Below are 13029 nucleotides of genomic sequence, written 5' to 3'. Positions count from 1 at the left end.
TCAGCCTCCACAATCAAAAATAAACACCTTCAGCTGTTCAGTATTTTCCCCATAACTAACATTCTCTAGTTCAGGCAACATCCTGGTAACTTTTTCCTACACTATCTACTCCAATCACATCTGTCTTCTCAAGCAATGACCAGACTGTACCCAATCCTCAAGTTATCAAATAGCTCAGATTTTATACTTCTGATAAATTATCAATTTAATCTCTAACTCAAGAAACAGAATACACACTGACAGAGTGTAACACTGTGCAGTCACTCAATAAGGAAGCTCATTACTCCAAAAGAATTCTGACAACATATCCTCCAATGCAACTACGAACAGAATAGAGAGACTGACTGGCTACATTATAATTAAGCCAACATTTAAAAGCTATGGATTGCACTAATTGGCATAGGCTGGAATCCCTGGTTGTACAAGGACTGCAATGGTTCAAGGCAGCAGCTCACTAGCACCTTCTCAAGGGCAACTAGGGATGAGCAATAAATGCTGCTGTTGCCTGTGACACCCACATCCCATGAAATAAAATAAAAGTGAGTTAACAAGGGACACAATTTAACAACTGTATGCACAAACTGCACTGCTGTCTTGGTGACTTGTGGTGTTATAGCAGGTACTGATTATAATTCTTAGGTAATATTGAAATTACAGCACAGGAGGAATCTATCTTTTGTCTGTAAATGTTAACTCATCAACTGGGAATGTTTAACCTTCTTGATCTTTTCGTAAATCTTTTTACCTTCTTCCCTTTTGAAATATTGCTTTTAAATGATGTTATACACTTTGCTTCATAGGTACTTGCAGTAAAATATTTCATTTTCCAATAAATTCCTGACGTCCTAGTTAAATCTGCTGATAATCTGAAATCTATGTACTCAAACACAGGTTCAGACTCAAACAGCTCCTCAGTATCCAGGGAATTTAAAATCAATTTCATTAAATAAAAAGCAGTGAGATGCTGGGGAAATTCTGGACCTTTAAAATAAGGTGAACTATTCAAATCAAGAACTCACATTAGTGGTTTCAAATCACAGCGAGCTTAAAGGAATTTAGTAAAATTGCAAAACCAGAAGTTTCAACTTGATTGTCAATATTAGCCAATATCGAATTATGGATGCCTTATAGTTTAACAATATTTCCCCAGTGTGCGCCAATTCCAGGGTAGATTTATATAATAATTGCAGATTTATATAATAACTACTGAATTTGTGAAAACTGGTTCTATTTTGCATCTAAACTGCAGTTTGAATCTTAATTCCAGGAAAAGACCATTCAAGCCATCAAACGCATGAAAAATACTATCCAATTTCTTGTACAACCGTGTACTCAACCCGTGATCCTACAAATTAAGCTCTGGTGTTAATTCATCTGGGCCCAGGGGTTCAGCTGCAATAATCTCATTACGCTTTAGACAGTACAGATCTCACCAAGGGTTCTTTCAAATGAAATATTCAAGCAAGACCCTATCTGAGCTCCCAGTGGGTGTAAAAGTGCTGTTTAAAGTGCAGCAGATGAATCTCGCTCATGTCCTGACCAATATTTATCCCTCCAAAAAAAATTCATATTGCTGTTTCTGGGATCTTGCTGTGTACAAATTGGCTGTGACACTTCCTACATTATAACCGTGAATACCCTTCAAAACAAATCAATAAATTGGCTGTAAAGCACTTTGAGACATCTTAAGTTTGTAAAATGATTTGCATAACCACAAACCCTTCCCTCATTAACAACTGGCACCACAGGTTTATCCAAGCAAAGATGATTCAATGCATTTCAAACGTACACTGGGAAAGTTGCTTCTGGATCTATCAAAAATACATTTTTGGGGATTTCAATAACTTGGGCTCGGGCAGTGCCTCTGTTGTCACTTTGGAAATGAAATTTTATTCATGTAAAAAAATTGGGGCATGAAGTAAACCAATCAATCAGGCAATGTCCAATTAGATTTCTCCATCCAGGAGGCAGGTCTAGGCAGCTCTAGGTTTTCTGGTCTATGAGGGGTTCTTTACAACGGGGAAAAAAATACTCGCAACAAGTGAGAAACAAACTCAACCATGCTCACCCAGCTGGAGCTAGACCCTCACTCAGCTGGAGCTAGACCCTCACTCAGCTGGAGCTAGACCCTCAGCATTGGGCAGGCAGCAGGAAGCTGGGGAGAGCAGGAGCAGGCAAGGAGGGTGGGCACCCTCAACACATCCCAAAAATCACCAGGAACAATGAAGTACTTTTGAAGTGTTCTCACTGTTGTAATGCTGCATCCAATTGGTGCACAGCAATCTCCCAGGAACAGCAATTTGATAATAATCAGATCAGTGGTTTTGCAATGTCTCTGAGGGATAAATATTGGCTTCAGCACATCAGGAGAACTTCTTCCTGTTCTTTTTCAAAACAGTGGCTTGGTATATTTGACATCCAGCCAAGGGAGCAGACAACATCTTGTTTAAACATTTCACCTGAAAGCTGGTGCTCTGATGCTGCAGTGTTTTCTCAGTTGACCACTAGCCAAGATCATGGACTCAAACTCTGATGCGGTGACTTAAACCCAGGAACTTCCAAGTAAGAAATGTGGGTTTTACTCCCAAACCCCACCAGTCAGCAGGCACCGAACATCAAGTCTCTTTTAGGTTTCTTTGGATACCAATCTTAGCCCCAGATTTCCCTCGAGTACTCATGTGTTGTACAATATCAAATCAGAAAGATTAGGTGGGACGGTGACAGTGATTCACTGGGTTGTTCATATGGGCCCCAGGAAAGGCTCTAAACTTTCAACAGATGGACTGAAAACTTGAATGAAACTTGGCCATTTACAGGATGGTTAAAAATCAACACTCACTCCCTCACTCTAATACCAAACCCCTTCTCATCAAGAAGGAAAATTAAACGTAAAACAACTGTAACAGTTTCTGATCAGCTTTCTGGTCCTGACACCTACAGCAAATGCTGAGAATATATCCATACTGCTAAATTATTAAGAGGCACGTGGGAGGGAGGATAATTCCTTATGGGAACACCAAAACCAGTCAGATCAAAGCTGCAGATGGACAAGAAGTCCAACCAGGGGATCAACCTTGGTTCAATGGAGAGTGCAGGAGGGCATATCAGGAGCACACCAGGCATACCTAAAACTGGGTGTAAACCTGGTGAAGCTACCAAACAGGACTTGCAAGCTAAACAGGATAAGCAGCAAGTGATAGACAGAGCTAAGCCATCCCACAACCAATAGATCAGATCTAACCTCTGCAAACCTGCCACATCCAGTTGTGAATGGTGGTGGATGATTAAACAACTCACTGGAGGGGGAGACTCCACAAATATCCCCATCCTCAATGATGGGGGAGCCCAGCACATCAGTGCTAAAGACAAGGCTGAAGCATTCGCAGCAATCTTTAACCAGAAGTGCCGGATGGATGGTCCATCTTGGCCTCCACCAGTGGTCCCCAGCATTAGAGATACCAGACTTCTGCCAACTCAATTCACTGCACATGAAATCAAGAAAAGGTTTAAAGCACTGGACACTGCAAAGGCAACAGTACTGAAGACTTGTGTTCCAGAACTTGCTGTTCCTGACAAGCTGTTGCAGTACAGTTGGTGTGGCATCAAGGAGCCTGAGCAAAACTGGAATCAATGGGTGTCCGGTAGCCAACTCTCCCCAGCTGGAGTCAGACCTGGCACATAGGAAGATGGTCGTGGTTGCTGGAGGTCAGTCATCTCAGCTCCAGGACATTTCTGCAGGAGTTCCTCAAGGTAGTGTCCCAGACATAACCATCTTCAGCTGCTTCATCAATGACCTTCCCTCCATCAAAGGTCAGAGGTGAGGATGATTGTACAACGTTCAGCACCATTTATGATTCCTCAAGATACCGAAGCAGTCCATGTTCAAATGCAACAAGGTCTGGACAATATCTAGGCTTGGGCTGACAAGTGGAAGTACCATTTGCACCATACAAATGCCAGGCTATGACCATCTCCAATAATAGATAATCTAACCACCATCCTTGGCATTCAATGGTGTTACCATCACTGAATTGCCTACTATCAACATCCTAGAGATTACCATTGATCAGAAACTCAACTGGACTATCAATATGCATGCACTGGCTCCAATAGCAAGTCAGAGGCTAGGAATACTGTGGCAAGTAATTCACCTCCTGACTCCCCAAATCCTGCCCACTATCTACAAAGCACAAGTCATGTGATGGAATACTCCCCATTTGCCCTGGATGGGTGTAGCTCCAACAACACTCAAGAAGCTCAACACCATCAGGACAAAGCAGTCACTTGGTTGGCACCACATCCACAAGCATCCAATCCCTCCACCACCGACACTCAGTAGCAGCCGTGTGTAACATCTACAAGATGCTCTGCAGAAATTCACCAGAGGTTTCTTACTCAGCACCTTCCAAGCCCACAGCCACTTCCATCTAGAAGGACAAAAGCAGCAGATACACAGGAATACGACCCCCTGCAAGTTCCACTCCAAGCCACTCACCATCCTGACTTCCGCCACTCCTCCAGTGTCACTGGGTCGGAATCCTGGGATTCCCTCCCTCATCGTGTGGCGGCTGTACCCACAGCAGGTGAATTGCATTGGTTCAAGAAGGCAGTTCACCACCACCTTCTCAAGGGGCAACTAGGAATGGGCAACAAACTTCGGCCCCAATCAACAATACCCATGTAGCAAGAGTAAATACAAATAGTTGATTGTCTAGCAGGAATCCTGCGATTAATCAGCTGCCCATATGAAGATGCCTTCAATGGATTGCAAAAATCCATATCTTTTCACTTTTCGATATTTTTGATTGTGGATTGAAATGGAAAATAACTGTTTGAAAAGCCAAGCATTGTAGATAGAATTGCTGCATATTGTAAAAGGAAGTTACTATCACTTATTTTAAGTGGTATTTACATTGTTGCTGGTTCGAGTAGTGGAGGAAGGTTACTGCAGATGGACAGACACGAGGACTGTGTGTAAAGTGAGATTCAGCCAGTAAAAAGAGCTGATTCATCTCTGACATGATGACTAGTTGTTGATGACAAAGACTTCCTCCTACAAACAATTATGTAATTGCCTCTCATGTAAGTGAACAGCTTGTGGGTGTGAATGATATGGGCAGGAGCCTCTAGACTTCAAAAATGGAGGTGGTCTTTCTCCCTTGCAGTGAAAGTATCTAAAGCTTGAAGAAAGTCAGTTTATTTTCCCTCACCAGTTTCTGGGAGCTGTAGCTTTTAACCAGTGGCTTGGACACTTTGCAAATTGTGAACCAGTCACTGTGGGTCACCTGCAAGGACTTGAAAAACACCTGGAGAAGAGAGATCAATGAACAATAACTCCTGACAATCAGAAGAATTACTCAGTGAACCCTGAGGACAAGGACCATTGAACTACCTTCACAGTTTTACCTTTCATCTATAACACTAACATTGTTTTCTGTTTGTGTTTAACTGTAGACAGGGAGTTTTATTAGGGAGTTAGAATTTTAACTCTGCCTTAAATAAAACAAAGCACTGATGCTGGAAATCTGAAACAAAAGCAGAAATTGGAGAAACTCAGCAGGTCTGACAGAATTTTTGGAGGGAAAGCAGAGTTAACATTTTGAGTCCAGTGCCCCTTCTTCAGAACTATAGCAGCTAGGACAATGTGAGTGTATGCTGAAGAAATCAGTTGGGGAGAAGAAGGACTAAATGAATAGATAGAGACAGAGCCCAGAGAGTTAGAATGATACTTAGGCAGAGAAAGAGATGGATGATAGCAAGCCAGGGAGGAAGAAAACTGATAATGGGGACCATGAGTGGGTGACAATGGGTCAGCTATCAGCAGTCTGTGTAATGACAGTGCTTGGGGTGTTAGGGTGGGTGAAGTGTTCGGGCCCTAAAATTATTTAACTTGATATTGAGTCCAAAAGGCAGCAGAGTCTGCATGTGGAAAATGTGATGCTGGCTGAAACTAGAACAGGAATTGCTGCAGAAACTGGAGAAATGGCATACTTTGATAAAATGTTTAACTTTAGTGGCAACTCTGGGAATACTGGTCTAGGTACAGGGAGGCGTGACAGGATTATCACCAGGAAGGAGTCTAATGGCCCTTTGGATGTGAATTTGAGATGAAGGAGCTTCCACACTGACTGACCTTGACCTTGACCATGACACAGTTTTCCCCTCTCTGGTGAATTCGCCCTCCCACCTCAGCCCCACTCTTATTAACAAGCAGACTGGTCAATCAACTGCCCACAGACCTCCCATTCCTGATTTTTAAAAAAATACACCATGGCAGATTCCCACTGCTGGCTGAAGGCAATCACTGAGCCAACCAAAAGTAAGTGCAGCTGATTGAAAAAATACACGAGATCGTGAATGACATTTAAAATCTCTTCACACGATGTGGGCGCACTGGCAAGGCCAGTATTTATTGCTCCTCCCTAGTGTCCCCAGTTTTTGTTTAAATACATCTTTAAGCTGGGTTTATCAGCATAAACTCAGAGCATGAAACAGTAATTCCGATGACGTAATGGTAACTGACTATGTAACATTAACTCTGAGGATGTAATAGTCACTCTGAGGAACTGGAAGAAGAATTTCATCAGGTGTCAACTCATTTTAATTTCTTGATGAGCGCGTGGGTGAAAGGCTATCGGGAGGGTTGTGTGTAGACAGAAGCGGGCATTAATCAGATCAGACATGATCACATTGACTGATACAACTGGCTCAAGATGCCAAGTGACCTACTGTTGCTCCAAACTCATCAGTTCATATGAACCCATTCTGTGTCACAACACTGTGCAGTGAAACTATGCAGCAAGCCATTCAGAGACTTGGTGCTGCATTGTTTTGTCGTCAGAATCTCTGATGATCTGGAAAACAGTCTATCTCCCTCTGAGTGGGTAAACTGCTTGTTGAAATCAGATATACCGTGCCCACATGATGGGGGATGGGAAATGCCTCTGTAATGCATCCAGGAAGTAATGTCTGCATCTTCGTTCTAAACCAATGGTGTGTCTGCAGTGTTTTTACGAGTTCCTCCTGTTGCTGCGCAAGATACTTCCGGGATAGAAGTCTGATTTCTGAAATATCCCTTTGCACAAAACTAATCTTCTGAAGAATTGAGCAGTGAATGTGACACAAGTAACTGTTTCTTTTAAAAATTATATACTTTCTCACACAGAGAAATATCACATAGTTTAGTATGGTAACAGTTGAAGCAACTGGCTTTCAGTTCATACAGGAAATATTTGATTGGGCTCCATTCATCACTGACCCCCTTTCATCACTGCTACATATATTTAACAAGGCAAACCTGCATTTGTATAGTGCCCTCAATAACCTCAGGTGCTTCAAAATCCAATGTAGAACACTTTGTCAGTGTAATCACTGTTGTAACGTAGGGCTAAGGCAGACAATTGTCACACAGCAAGATCCCATCGCAGCAATGCAGGAATGAGCAGATCATTTTCTTCATCAGTATTGGGTGTAGCATCAATATAGATCAGACTGAGGGTAACCAACCCAACCCCTCACTCACACCACCCCAACTTCACTGTCACATTTCTTCAACACAAACCTGGGGGATTTTTACAAATTATCAGCAGGTTTAATGTGTGATGACTTTAACTTTGTGAAATTTTTATAACTTATTGAAATCAGTTCCTGAGTTTTCACACTTAAAATACATACAGTCTGCTCTGCTATAAGATTATCTGACCATAATGTGTTTGGAGAACTTCGGCCAATATTTGTAGAATGCGAACTTTCCTTACCTGTATTAGCTAAAACATGACTCTAGAATTATCATGTTAAATCAAAACAGACTGTACTTGCTTTTGATCTGTAACCTAAAATTGACAAATTGGATATGCAGCTCCAAAGGTTCCAACAACATTCATCTCATGTATTTCTGCCTGTATTTCCTGGTGTCACTGACTGAGCAGAGACTGAGCAAAATAAAGCGAAGCAGCAGATTCAACTGGTGTTATTGACGAAACATCTCGGAACAAACTGAGCAGCATCACAGACTCACTACTCAGATCAGGAGACTATTGCACCCCTCAGGCCTGTCTCAGAATTCAGCTCGATCACGGCTGAACTGAATTTTATCTTCACCATTTATTATAGAACATGGAAACGTACAGCACAGAACGGGCCCTTTGGCCCACGATGTTGTGCCGAGGTTTAATCCTAATGTAAAATATAGTAACTTAACCTACACACCCCTCAACTCACTGCTATCCATGAGCATGTCCAGCAATACAATGTCCCCAATGACTCTGCTTCCACCACCACTCCTGGCAACGCATTCCATGCATTCACAACCTACCTCTGACGTCTCCTTTATACCTTCTTCCTAATATCTTCAAACTATGACTCCTTGTACCAGTCAATCTTGCCCTGGGGAAAAGTCTCTGGCTATTGACTCTATCTATTCCTCTCATTATCTTGTATACCTTGATCAGGTCTCCTCTCTTCCTCCTTCTCTCCAGAGAGAAAAGTCCAAGCTTAGTCAACCTCTCTTCATAAGATAAGCCCTCCAGTCCAGGCAGCATCCAGGTAAACCTTCTTTGCACCCTCTCCAAAGCCTCTGCATCTTTCCTATAGTAGGGTGACCAGAACTGGACGCAATATTCCAAGTGTGGTCTCACCAGGGACTTTGAGAGCTGCAACAAAACCTCGCGGCTCTTAAACTCGATCCCCCTGTTAATGAAAGCCAAAACACCATATGATTTCTTAACAACCCTAACTACTTGGGTGGCAACTTTGAGGGGTCTATGTACTTGCACACCCAGATCCCTCTGTTCCTCCACACTGCCAAGAATCCTGTCTTTAATCCTATATTCAGCACTCGAGTTTGACCTTCCAAAAGGCATCACTTAGCATTTATCCAGGTTGAACACCATCTGCCATTTCTCAGCCCAGCTCTGTATCCTGTGTGTTGCGCTGCAGCAACCCTCGATACTATCGACGACACCTCCAACCTTTGTGTCATCTGCAAATTTACTAACCCACTCCTCAACCTCCTCATCCAAGTCATTTATAAAAACTACAAAGAGCAAAGGCCCAAGAAACAGAACCCTGCGGGACCCACTCAACACTGACCTCCAGGCACAATGCTTTCTAAAGGAGAAATGCAAATACATTACAGGTGGATTGGAGGAGGACTTTTTTAAGATTGACACCTCAAATGAGCAGATTTTTGAGGATAGTTTGGTTCCACTAGGGGTTAGAAGACTGAGGAGTGACTTGATTGAAGTGTATTAGATCCTGGATGGTGTGTTGACAAGGTGGATGTAGAAAAGATCAGAATTAGGGAGAACGGTTTTAAAATTAGAGGGTCACCCTTTTAGGACACGTGAGATTTTTTTTCCCTCCCAAACAGTTGACTCTAGAGTTGTTTGCCTCAGAAGGCAATAGGATCGTTGACTATGTTTGAGGCAAAGGTGGATTGATTCTGAGGTTATTAGGGGGAACGTGGAAGTCAAAACACAAACAGATCAGCCAAAATGTTACTGAACGATGAAGCAAGTTGAGGGGCTGAATGGCCTATTCCTATTCTGATTTTATAAGGTGGTATTAACCTACCTTGGATCAATCAATAGCTTCATCCAATTTCCCATTGACAAGCTGTCCCTCAGTGACATCATATAAAAGTAGTATTCATTTTCACGTTCTATGACAATCCTAGCTTAACCTCGCCACTAGCTCTTTCAAATTTTCCACTGTCTCTAAAGTACCAGACTGTTTAGTTAACATCCAGAACTAGAGCAGCAGAATTTCCCTCTAATTAAACATTGGAAAATCATTGGTTTAAGTTCTCACTCCAAACAATGTTCCCTCATGCCCAACGCTCCCCACCCCCGCCCTGACAACACTGTGGGATTAAGCCAGTCACAGCCGCGTGGTTTCTCATGAAATCCTGATTCTGACTCTTAGTTTGCGCCATCAAGACCACAAAGAGCTGCCTGGCATCACTCCTGAACATCTTTACCCAGTAACCACTAACTGAGAGACAGGGCACACACATGCACATGCACACAGGCACACATCATACACACAACCTGAAAACACTCTACATATCACAATAAGCAGTTAAAGTACATGGTTTACTTCTCAACAATTTTGAGCTTCAATATCATTCACAGCACATCCTTGAGTAATCAAAAAAGCTAATTTCTAAAAATTACACAATTAAAACCAATTTATGTCACAATATTACATATGCTACAATTTGGCATTGACAAGAATTCCCACTGTTAATCCAACACTCACTTTAATTTCTTCATCAGTTGTGATGAATGAAACAGTTAAATATCACCATAATTTAAGAAACTAAAGAACAGCATCATAACAAGAACATACCTTTCAGAATCAGCCTTTTCACACTGCCCCGATCTAATAATCAACTCAGCCCAACATTAAGAGATCTATAGATTTCACCTGTCAACTATAATTTACCTGCCCCTCAGCCCTCTGGACCTTTCATTCTTAGTTACAAAAGCTGGAATTCTATGAACCATTTGGAGGCCTTATCTTAGCAAAAATATCCTGATATTGGAGGCAATGAAAGGAAGGTTCACTTGGCTGATCCAGGATATGGCGGGACTGTCTGATGAGGAGTGGTTGAGTAGGTTAGAATTTAGAAGAATGAGAGACAACCTTAGAATCACAGCATCATAGAGATTTACAGTATAAAACTAGGCCTATTGGTCCATAAATCTATGCTGGTCAAACAACCTATTTTAATCCCATTTTCCAGCACTGGGCCCTTGCATGACTTGACATCACAAATGCACATCAAAATGCTTATTAAATGTTTCTTAACAGTTTCTGCATTTACCATGCTTACATGCAATGATAGGCAGATTTTTAACCGGTAAGAGAATGAAGGGTTATGGAAAAAAGGCAGGAAAGTGAAGTTGAGGACAACCGTGATCTCACTGAAGGGGGTAGCGGTCCTCGACGGACCGAATGGCCTACTTCAGGTCCTGCTTTTTATGGTCTTCCGAATGAACATCAGTACAACACATCTCATCACCAGCACATGGACAAACACATTAAACAATGTCTAGTTGAAGGACAAGGAGAAAGTAACATTTAAAAACACTAAGAAAATGGGGTTTTTAAGGGAGAAAGCGGAGTGAGGCATTGAGGGAGGGAAGTGAAGGGGAGGAATTGAGAGTGACAGACTGACAGAGAGGACTGAGGGAGAGACTCAGGCGTAAACTCGGGCCTGCCGCGGCCGCCCCGCACTGAAGCAAATGTCGGTGTGGAGTGGGAGTGAGTGAAGAGGAAGGGTGAGGGAGCTGTCAGACTGAGGAGTGAGGAGAGGCACCGGCAACGAGCCCTCCTCTGGGGTTTACTCACCATCCAAGAGGATCCTCCAGCGGCTACAAAGTAACAACTTGCAACAACAAAGTATCAGACACAAGTTACAATGTATTCCCCACTCGCAATCCGCTGGCCCCACTCACCACTCCATGCACCCAGCGGACTCTCTCCGCTTCCCGGGGCCGAGTGCTCCCCGGCTGGAAATTCCCCGGTCGCCCGCCCGGGACCGTCAGCCCCGCCTGGCGGCAACCAGTGGGGACTGCAGCCTCCTTGCTCCCCCTGGAGGCAACAAGAGCGAACTGCAGCCCCCTGCCCCTAGGGCCAACCAGGAGAACCTGCAACCCCCTCACCCCCCTGGGCGCTACCAGCCGGAACTGCAGTCCCCCTCCCTCTCCCTGGTGGCAACTCAGGGGGACTGCAACCTTCTCACTCTCCCTGGGAGCAATCTGGGGGTTCTGCAGCCCCCTCACTCCCCCGGGTGGGGGGCAACCCAGGGGAACGGCAGGCTCCTCACTCCCCCTGGGGGCAATCAGGGGGAACTGCAGCCCCCTCAATCACCCTGGGGGCAGCCTGGGGGAACTGCGCACCTCCTCAGTGCACCGCTGACAACAGAGGATACTTCTTCTTCCTCATTCCACCTGGGGCCGACAGAGATTGCTGCAGCCCCCCTTAGTCTCACTGCGTCTTCAATCTCCTCTAACCCTGGGACAAGCTGGGGTTCCTGCCTCTGGTGGAAGTGCATCCCTGTCACTCCCCTCAAGGACTTCTGCAGCCTCCCCACTCCATCATGCCAACCTGGGGGTCTGCAGCTCCCTCATCCTCCCTGGTGGCAACAAACAGACGTGCAAATCCCTCACAGCTACAGGGACTACTTTAATACCCTCTCACTTTCCTTTTGGGAACTGTAGCCCCCTGAATCTCCACTTTTGGAGCTTGTCAGGGAAGTGCCTCCCTTAACTGCAGAAACAAGCTAAGGTGTTATACCCACTTGCCAGCACCCATCTACAAGGAGAACGTGGGGGCAGGGTACTCATGGCAGAGTAAGGAGTTTGCAATTCTCCTTGTTGCCCCCAGGGGGAGTGATGGGGCTGCAGTTCCCAATGGGTGGAATGGCTGGCTGGCTTCAAACAGAAAGGAGGGAGTGAGAGTAAAGGATTGTTGTCAGAGTGGCTGTAAGTGGGAAATAGTTTTCCAAATTCAAGCAACTCTGAGAGAAAAACAATCTCTTAAGGTCTGTCCTAAAAGAGTATCCCCTAAATTTGAAACAGTGTCTCCCAGTTCTGAAGGAGCAAATTACTGCAGATGCTGGAATCGTACTGAAAACAACAAATGCTGGAGATCACAGCAGATCAGACAGTATCCATGGAGAGAGTCATGGCCTGCGGTGCATTTCCAGCACCACACTCTTGATTCTAATCTCCAGCATCTGCAGTACTCACTTTCTACTCCATGGAGAGAGAGCAAGATAAGGTTTCGAGTTGAGATGACTCCTCATTAGTGCTCTGCCTGACCTGCTGTGATCTCCAACATTCGTTGTTTTCTCCCAGTTCTGAACTCACTCCCAAGAGGAAACATGTTTGCTCAAACCACCTCACAGAGTCTATTCAGAATCTTACACATTCAAATCGTCACCTCTCATTCTTCTAAACTCTGCTGAAAACAAGACCAGGAGAAAGTGAGGACTGCAGATGTTGGAGATCAGAGTCGAGA

The 13029-nt window shown here is 44.0% G+C and overlaps 1 protein-coding gene across 4 annotated transcripts in view; it reads right to left on the bottom strand.

The window, feature by feature from the left end:
• The window catches only part of LOC122539548 (nuclear factor NF-kappa-B p105 subunit-like), a 96626-nt gene extending 85059 nt beyond the window's left edge, over positions 1-11567 (bottom strand). The window contains exon 1 of one of the 4 annotated variants that reach the window (XM_043674520.1): positions 11463-11567. The gene's annotated coding sequence lies outside the window, so the exon portion shown is untranslated. Of the gene's footprint in view, positions 1-11355 lie in introns of all 4 variants that reach the window. The other 3 variants (XM_043674523.1, XM_043674521.1, XM_043674522.1) reach the window with 3 other exon arrangements.
• Between the last annotated feature and the right edge of the window lie 1462 nt (positions 11568-13029).

The sequence above is a fragment of the Chiloscyllium plagiosum genome, chromosome 32, assembly GCF_004010195.1.
Source record: "Chiloscyllium plagiosum isolate BGI_BamShark_2017 chromosome 32, ASM401019v2, whole genome shotgun sequence".
Taxonomy (NCBI): Eukaryota; Metazoa; Chordata; class Chondrichthyes; order Orectolobiformes; family Hemiscylliidae; genus Chiloscyllium; species Chiloscyllium plagiosum.
Note: the sequence above shows the minus strand (reverse complement) of the source record. Positions and strands in the feature narration are given on the sequence as shown.